The sequence below is a fragment of the Bidens hawaiensis genome, unplaced genomic scaffold, assembly GCF_021521415.1.
Source record: "Bidens hawaiensis isolate Kalapana, Puna unplaced genomic scaffold, B.hawaiensis_p1.1 tig00055854_1, whole genome shotgun sequence".
NCBI classification, from domain to species: domain Eukaryota; kingdom Viridiplantae; phylum Streptophyta; class Magnoliopsida; order Asterales; family Asteraceae; genus Bidens; species Bidens hawaiensis.
In genome coordinates, this window is record NW_027500060.1 from 30,195 (window position 1) to 38,687 (window position 8,493).

Sequence of the window (8,493 nt, forward strand, 5' to 3'; positions counted from 1 at the left end):
CATACTCAAAGCGAGAAAACCAGCGTGAAGAACGTTTGTTTGCATTGTTGTACCATGTAAAGATTAAATGAAAAACCATTATGATTTATTTCTAAAATGTACTTTCTAATTATATAATAACTAGTAACATACCCGCGTGCGTTGCGCCGCGCTAAAATGTGAAAAAGATTTACGTGTTGCACCAGGATTCCGGTATGAACTCGACGCAAACAAACAATAATGTTCTATATGAGACTAAAAATTTAAAAATGACCTTGTCTTTCATTAGTCATTAGCCCCTTGGGGCAATCCAGGCCATGCTTGATTAACCTGGAAACCAAAATATAAGGTTCAGAAGTTTGATGGAGTCACATGCGCTCCATAAGGACTTTTAATCTTTGTTGCAATTCTAATTTCTAGCATGTTTAGCAAGACCTAAAAGTATATATATATGCATACACATGCGTATATATAACAAAACCCGAATACCCCGACTTACCCAAACCTGATTAAATGTAAAACTATGGAAACCTGGCTTGATGTATTCCTAAACTCAATCGGGTCAAATTCAGTTATCAATTACGGTTAAGATTGACACTGGGTTAAATAAAAAAGGAATAAAGAAATTAATAGCTTGAGTTTCGGGTCTATTTAGGTAATCGATTATGGCTAAAAAGTATAAAAGGTTTTGGGTTTGTTAAAATCAGTTTACGGGCTATTTCGGGTCAGGTAAGAAGGATGTTGTTCACTCAGGTTTCTTGTGACTTGGGGTGGGGTTCGGCAATTGAGTTCGGGCCGGGTAAACATTCTTACTCAAGCTATGAGCTTCTTTTTCCTTTCATTTTTATGTTGACCCGGTGTTGTTGTTAACCGTAATCCAACACCAGAACTGACCCAGAAGCAACCGACATAAACTCGAATATCGAGTCCAACCCATCTAACCAAACCTATTAACACAATTCCATGTTATTCACCATTTGTGAATATGAATGTACATATATGCGTATACAAATACATGTATGCCATGCAGTTTATAAATGATGATTTCTTTAATTCATGAAAACAACATTATTTATAATAGTAATTCTTCTTTAATGACTTATTTTAATAGAAGAGATTACAAATACGATCCAAGGGAAAAAAAGATTGAATTTCAAGTTTAATAGCCTGAGACATCTTGCAGACATGTCATGGATGGATAAAAAAACTTGCTTAATACGTCATAAAAACTTAAACTTGAAACACATTGTTCCTAAGTAAAATGCAAGACATACCCAACACAATTGAAATGGCCCTTTTGAACTACCTGTGCTTTCTAGTTTCTACCTTCACCCGATTTTCTGCACATAAAAAAACAGAGAAACATAAACATATTAATAAACCTAAGTAAAATGTAAGATTTGTATGAAAAGAAATTCAGCACACCCAACAAAAAGGTATTCGACCTTTTACAAACGACTGGTAAAAGTTCGAACTCTGATTCGCCATCTAAAATGTCAACCAAACCTGCAAGGTTCAACAAAACTAAACTGCAAATTAAAATCAAATTAAAAAAAGTAGTCGATGCGAAATGTTTAATTCATGTGTGTACGGTGAATACTAAGTAATCTGAACCGAGAAAGCTACTCCGGGATTGGCTAAGGAATCATATTATTTCCAGCTATCTTTTTATATCACACTCTATTTTCTGCCTGGCTGCAACATCAACACAAAATCCTTTAAAATCCCTCGAAAACAGCTTTATAAATTGCGATTTAGCTCACAATAGTAGCACTAAAAGTACACAGGTAGTAATTTAAAATCAATAGTTTTTTAAAGAAAAATGGTAGTCCTTGATTTAAGTAGCTTGCAGCCTATATATCTTTTAATTATACAAGATTACAGAGTAAATTAAAAGAAAAAAAACCTGATATTATATATATATATTTAAAAGGCATGTTTCCTTACTCTCACATGAAACACTGTAGCTCATATGTACAAACTATCAAGCATACTTTATAAGTAGTTGATGCATGTTTGAAATCCACGTTGCATGTTGATTTTCACCCACGTGTTCATATCGTGGCCACTTTTCCTTTTCGAAGCATCGAGATGAGTACTGTGTAGAGAATATAGATAAAAAAAAGGCTTCTCTACCGCTCCAAATCAGCAACTGAGTTGAGTAGAAGAGGACGGCGGAAATCGGTTCCGGTCACGACTTCCTGTGATCGGTGAACACTCGGTTGCCAATCAAACGCATCGACTGAGGCGACGACGTTTGTTAACGGTGGCATGCAATGGATTAGTGTCTAATTTGAAGGTGGAATCAACCATTATCTTAAGTGTGTTGTTGTTTGCAACTCATTTTGGTTTTCTTAATCTTAATCGCTGTTATAGTTATGTTTCTTTGCTATCTTTTAGCCTAATTAATTTTAGGTATAATTTGTTGCATGTCATTTGAAACCAAAAAAGTTTAATTCATTTGGTTTTCACCTCAATTCACTAATTTGCGATAGTTGTAATGCCTTTGTTGCATAGGTTTATCTTCTCTCTCTACTTGGAGTTAGTAATCAAAGTGTTCGATTAATTGGTTTTGGACTAATATATATGCTGTTTTTATTTTTTGATGTAACATCTCGGATTTTTCGTATTTGTATTCATTTAAGTTTAAATCGATTCGGGAACTAATTTGGATCTTCCGAACTATTTAAAACTTGTATTTATTGGTATTTAACTTGGTTTAACTTATTTTATAATTTCATAACTTTCAATTATGTCAAGTAGCCCTTAGAAACCTTTAAAATCGCTTAAAACTGCTAAGAATTGCATTTTTGGGAACTGCAGGGACTAGTTTTGCCAATTCTTTCCTATTTTCGATTAAATTAACGAAACTTAAACTCCAAGAAATGTTATAGCTGGTCAAATTTCGTTTTCTTGGTGTCCAAGCCAAATTTTGTTAGTTATTGTACTAGATTTTCTCATTAAATAGCTTATTTTGTTTCCTAATTTATTTTTAGCATCCAAATCGCTTATTTTTGGCATAAATCGAGTAAATTAAGGTCCAAGAAAAGGATTATAACTAAAATACAACTTCTAATTCGTTTCCCTCTGCCCAAGATCAGATCTTTATGAATCTTTTCATGATTCTTTTATTTAAATCACATATACTTGCTTAAACGAGTAAAAAGCCCATAAATAGTTCGTTTTTGTAATCTCTATATAAACAACCCTTAATCTCCTACCATAACACTTTACACAAATCCTAGATGAGCCTCTCCAAACGTCACCCTCTCTGCCATACTCCATCTTCTTCGGTTTTTGCATTATTGTTGAAGATACACGCTTAATCGGTTGACTTTGCTTATGTACCGACCTTTGACTCTTCGTTGTGGTTGATTCTTTCACTTTCCGGGTAAGTTGTAAACATAGAAATTGTTCATTAACATTCCCTAGTCAATAACCTTAAATGAATTTTGGTGGTTGAAGGGTGTTGACTGGTCAAATCGTTGAAAACTCGTTAAAGGGCAAAATAGTCAACAAGTTTGACTATCCGTTTTCTCATACTTCTGGTCGGATTCAACGTTCGGTCCAGAAGACTTTTATTCTCGTAACATAATTTTAAGGCTACTGACCAAAACCTGACTTCCGACTCGCTGTTCGGATTCTGGTCAGTACCAGCTCGCTTAAATCTTAAAACAAACATAACTTGAGTTCTAAACGTCCGTTTAGATTGATTCCAGCGGCCACGAGTTATTTTTATTTATATTATCATATTCTAAAATCTAATATTCTGAATTATATATATCATTTGACATGTAGTGGACGACTCGCTTATTCTTTAGCTCGTTTAATCGTATTTAGTAATCGCTTAAGGTGAGTTTATCATTCCCCTATTTTACTCAATTTTCATAAACTTTTTGGGGACATATGCGTACGTATCCGTATTTCGTACTATATATATATATGTATTCAAACAAATACATACGTGTTATTGTGAGTGATTTAATCAAACATACGTGCTACTTGCTTACTTGTGTTACCATTCAATCAATCGTATATTGGGATTACTATTCAGTCAATCATATAGCGTGTGTTCCTGCTGGTGATCAACGCCCGGTTCGCTTGGAAATGGTCTACATACTTGTTTGTGGTTTGATTTTATTTACCGCACTTATCACGTTATGCTTATTTATATTGTTGTGTCAAAACTGGTGATATTCTCATTCAATTTTATGTTGACAAAACTCCATTTTCTACGCATATGCGGGTTGCTTGTATTGAAGATTGAAGTTTGGGCATTTAGACAAGACCTTAGGATATGATCAAGATAAACATTATTTGAGCTTATATTCATATATGTGAATTGTTTGTTATAATTGGATAATGTTTGTATTATTTGAATAAAATAATTAATTAGATATTGTCACATTTTATATATGATAGTATCTTCGAGCTGTGAGCAATCGGATCACGCCCCGGCATTTCAGCCTTAGGTTGGGTGTGACAATTGATTTGTAGTTTATATTTGCTACCTTTTGGAGGAGATTATATTAAGGTTTATACACATTCAGTCAGATTTCTTCACTTAATGTTAGATGCATTAATATGTTTGGCTCTTCTTCATTGATATGTAGCCAATCTCACATGAAGATTAAAATACTTGCATATAAATTTATAAAGTAAAAGTAGGTTGTATATATAACCTTACCTCTTTATAAAAACAGAATTATGTCAAATAATCGGAAACTATTTAATATTAATATTGATGAATGGTGTTTGGATTAGTAGTTATTCCAATTTAAAGCATCACATTAGGTTACTTTATTTATCTCAATAATCTGGTATTCATGTTCCTGAACCTTCTCTAATTCTAAGTATTTTGATCATAGATGTTTAGAATATCACAATCATAATCAGCTCTTGCCAAACCTTTTAAATTGACAATATTTAACTGGCTGCACTCTCAATTCGCCTCGCAACATTTGCTTCCAAAAGTCATGGAAAAAGGCCACAAAACGAACATTCAGGTATTAGACCATAACGAGCAAACTCTAAACTAAAGGCTTTCTAACACCAACTCTTATTCTAACGCAAGCATATAGGAACTCAACAAGAAATGCAAGCTATCTAAACCAAAACAATCAACTTTTTGGAAACACCTTTTGACCATGGATTGAACAAATGTAACCAATAAAGTCAACCTCGGGTTCAAGAACAAGCCTTTTAGCCATGGAATGAAGAAACATGCTTGCTTTTGAAAAATACACAAGACTAACCAAAGATAAATATGTTCGTAAAAACCAGAAGGTGGATAAATATGTAAGTAAAAACCAGAAGGTGGATAACTATGCATGTGAAAAACAAACTTCTAACCAACCAAGCATACATTGCCTTAACAATATTACTTCCTTGCAATGCAAATGATCTTATGAACATGTCTAATAAACGCAGAATCTGGCACCAACTCGGCCCGTTGCATCGCGTGGGTACGATTACTAGTACTATTTATTTAGAACCTGAAACGGTGTTACTTCTTAGTAATGCAACCGTTAAGATTTGATCTGAGAAAAATCGAGATGACATGCTATAAAAGAAGACGGCATACTGTTAGATTTGTACACTTTCCTCGACCTCAAACTACATAATCAATTAGCTCTATCTTCGCCTAACAAAATTCTAGTGAAACGACTTAGTCGAATATGCCGTTGGAGTAGAAGACGAATGGTATTCCTGGCTGCCGTGCTTCAAATTAACATCGAGCGAAAGGGAATTTCTGAAGGAAAGTAAAGAAAAAAGGCAAACGGAATTATTTTGTAATGGACAAACACTCCATGTTGAGAACACGTGTAAGTATGAAAGGTTTGGCAAACTCAGAACCTGCAGCACTCTACTCTTGGTTCTACTCTATGCAATAAAAACTGTACTACAAAATGGATAGTGATTTTTGTGTCCGCCAGTGACATTACTAATTAAAATATATATATATATATATATATATATATATAATAACCAAATGCACATATACCTCTTCATCAACCACGATCATTTCAATAGAGTATCACTGTTAAGGATTATTGTACATGGGTTGTTTCCATAACCAGATGACCTGAACCTTGACCGTATAGTCAAGACGAGATAAGTCTAAGTTCTTCAAGTAGGTTATGTTACCGAGTGAAGACAAGCTATATTAGAAATAAATGTTTATCAATAATATTAAAACAAGTAAATAAATAAAAAATGAAATCAGAAAAATTACAATAATTAACTTTGAAACAACATAACAAAACATTAACTATAGATGATATCTAAGGCCTGAATTATTTTATAAATATTAACAAAGTTGAATACAAAATTTGAACATAGCACTTAAACATTGCATTAACTATGTTGATGTAGATGACATGAAACTTGAAAAAGAAAATAAACATGAGTAGAGAAAAGTACCTGGGTTCCATGATTTCACTGGTTTTGGTTCATGTAAAAAGTGAATTAATAAAAAAGTGAAGGGATGGTGTGAAAAAAAGATGGAAGAATGGTGGTATTTATAGTGTTAAAGAGTAATAAAGCAAAACAACTATTTTAGTTATCTATATTACCTATAAAACATACTGGATGGACAAAATGGTAAATTGACCCCTTTAAGACGCCATAAAGAGACGCCACTAAATTTAATTTAGGTCACCGGCTTTTTCATCAGGCGACGTTACAATTCACCTCTGGTGAGGTTAGCATTCAATTGCAATCAATACTATGGTGCAGCCATGGATGCAGCAATGGATAATTACTTTTAATTCCGGATTAACAGCCTGGTGAAATAACTCTTGCGACCCTTCCTTTACACACATTAATCATCATTTTGGTGCAATCAATTGATTGCTTTCAAAATTGAACGATTATGTTATTGATTTCGTATTGAATGCAATCAAGGTCGGTTACAATCAATTTCAACTCAATCTCATAAATTTATTCCAATCGGTATTTAGTTATCCCAGTGGAACGAAATTCAATTGCATCATGTCCCTGTCGTTCGTCTTCGGTAATCGATTCCAGGTTAGTGATCTCAACCAGGTTAATTTTAGTTCTTGAAAGGAATGATGAAAAGATGCATTCTGTATTTGATTATTTATATATGTATGCTTAATGTGAAATTTCCGATTGTGGTAATTTTGGTATAGATAGATTTGGTTGGCATCACATGCATTTTGGAAAATTGGTGTACTTTTGTTCGTTTGTAATAGTGTGCTTCCTTCATGGATACTCAGTTTTTTTGAAATCTGTTATTTTTGATAATTCATTATTGCAGCATCAAAAGATTCTTCTTTTCCATATTTTGATAATTTGAAACTTGTTCTTAGTGATCTGTCTTTGCATCCTATTACCCGATCCTGTTTTTAGAACCGTTACATATTTGAGAGATGGTGTCGTAAAACATCACACAATTGGACCTTTTTATTGGTAAATTGGTTAAAAGTGTCTTTTCTGTCTTTGTTAACTCTCAAGTAATGTAAGGCCCCGTTACCGGTAACCCTACTTTGGTGTTGGATTTACTCATAAACACAGTTCTAAATATCAGAGTTAATTAAAACTTTTGGTGGAATACTTAACAATGAACATTCTTACACAACATAAGTACTTTTCTTAAACAAAATACATTAAGTCTTTTACAAATCATGAATAACACGTGAATCTTCCGTCTTCGATGCCAGTCTTCATCTAGCTGCCAGATGTCCCTCCTCAAGCAACCTGCCTCATCCTACTCACCTGCGTGCATACTAAAAGTTAGCTATGCTGAGTGAGTTATAGTTTAACAAGTTACAAGATTATTCTTACATGTTTGTACCCGTAGGTACCGTTCTTGCCATTGTCCTATTCTTGTTTCCTTTCGTCTTACATTCACATTACTCTATTCTTTCATTTATAAATAATTATTCTTACACATTCTTTTATTTACAACAAACATTACTTGCATTATTCTTACATTATTCTTACACTTTCTTACAAACATACAGTTATTCTTACATTCTTACACAGATATTATAAGGGTCTGCCACCCGACCTCTTGCACAGATATTATAAGGGTCTGCCACCCGACCTCTTGCACCGACATCATAGAGTCAGCCACTTTATTCTTGCCCAGGTATTATAAGGGCCTATCGCCCTGACTCTTACTATTCTTGCCCAGGTATTATAAGGTAGTGTTTGTTATGATGCAATGAGGGAAGGAATGAAATGACTCATTCAAAGATAATGAAATTAGGCATGTTTGGTTTAAGGATGGAAAGAAATCAACCATTACCAAGGGAATGGGATTCCTTTGATTTCATTCATCCCAACCTCCCTTCTTTCATTTTCATTCCTGGCCATTCTATTTTTGGTTTCCTTACTTATAACAAAATGTATTCTATTCCTTCATTGTTTCCTATTTACCAATGAACATAAGATAATGATTTACTTCATTTTTATATGGTAACCAAACAAGGCAATGGAATGGTAATGATCCATTTCATTCCCTCCTTCATTCCATTCCCTTCTCCA

At 33.7% G+C, this 8,493-nt stretch overlaps 1 long non-coding RNA gene across 2 annotated transcripts; it reads right to left on the reverse strand.

Annotated features, from left to right (window-relative positions):
* Window positions 1-1,250: 1,250 nt before the first annotated feature.
* LOC143601191 (uncharacterized) lies at window positions 1,251-1,659 on the reverse strand. Of its 2 annotated transcripts, none has more exons than XR_013147609.1 (3): window positions 1,580-1,659; window positions 1,405-1,485; window positions 1,251-1,319 (listed from the first exon to the last, which is right to left on the reverse strand). It is a non-coding gene; the product is annotated as an uncharacterized LOC143601191 (long non-coding RNA). The 2 variants fall into 2 exon arrangements; XR_013147610.1 differs by having other exon boundaries at window positions 1,571-1,658.
* Between the last annotated feature and the right edge of the window lie 6,834 nt (window positions 1,660-8,493).